Genomic DNA, 1,302 nt, shown 5'->3' with positions numbered 1-1,302 from the left:
GATAGTAGGGATGGCTATTATGTAGGGATGTGTAATATCAATATCTTAAAAACAATGCAAATAAGATAGTAGGGATGGCTATTATGTAGGGATGTGTAATATCAATATCTTAAAAACAATGCAAATAAGATAGTAGGGATGGCTATTATGTAGGGATTATGCAAATGCATCCCTCCTATTTTGTTTGCATTGTTTTTAAGATATTGATATTACCCATCCCTACATTTACTTACTTTTTGAAAAGTTTTTTCTTTACTTGTATTAATAGAAATGTGTACAACTTAAAGACATAAAATATATGGTTTATATTAACGTAGGGCTATATGGTAAGGAAGGAAATGATAAGACTTTTAACAATTTTAAGTTGACCATTGTCCATTATTTTCACGCCGTTTCTAATGAGCTTCTTGCCACAACTTGCTTCGAAATACATGTAGTCCACTTTCTCAGACGTCGTGCATTTTTAAATGCATGGAATAAACCCTGTTTGGACCATCTCTATAAAATATTAAAACTACCATTATAGCATCTTGGACCGGTCAGTCTATTAGATGTTGTTGTTAAACTGCTAACTAAACGCTCTTTCTTAGAGAGCTATTAGAGTCATAGTGGGAGTGAGACCAGCTGGCTCTCTTGGCTGATCAAATGACAATCTAGCGTGACCTGTGACAGTTTTCTTTCACTCAACTGAAGAGCTGTTTGTTTGAAGGGCTTTTAAAAATAGCGTACAGTGTTTTAGTCATTTAAGTAGCAAACACTTTCATTAAAATTTTATAAATTCAAGTAAATCATTACATCAACTACTTTTTTTTCTTTCATTCAGATATAAAATATACAATCTCAAATAAAAATGGTCATTAACAACTAAGGATTATAATTTGAAATAACTAGAACATTGAAGAATGTCAGTCATACTCTGGATTACAAAACTAAAGTGCTAAGTGCATAAATAGAACAGCTTTTCCATAAAATATTTCTTACCTAAAATCTCGAAGTACATTTGCTGTTGGCATACTCAAAAACTAATACAGTGCGAAACTATAATCTATCTTGTAGCTCGAAAGTACAATTTAATGCTGTCTTATTGGTCAGAATTTCTGTCGTCCAGGGTTTCTTTTCTGTTATCCATAAGGAGATTATTAAAAAAAACTACAATACCCTACTAAATCACATATGCAAAAATGTGTAGATGAACTTACCTGCCTTTGCAAAAGGGCCTTGTAAAGGCGAAAAATATGTTTCATGTGTATGACTTGCTTTCAACAAATTATTATGTTTCATGTGTATGACTTGCTTTCAACA

The sequence above is a fragment of the Limulus polyphemus genome, unplaced genomic scaffold, assembly GCF_000517525.1.
Source record: "Limulus polyphemus unplaced genomic scaffold, Limulus_polyphemus-2.1.2 Scaffold127, whole genome shotgun sequence".
Lineage (NCBI taxonomy): Eukaryota > Metazoa > Arthropoda > Merostomata > Xiphosura > Limulidae > Limulus > Limulus polyphemus.
This window is presented reverse-complemented; position numbering follows the sequence as displayed.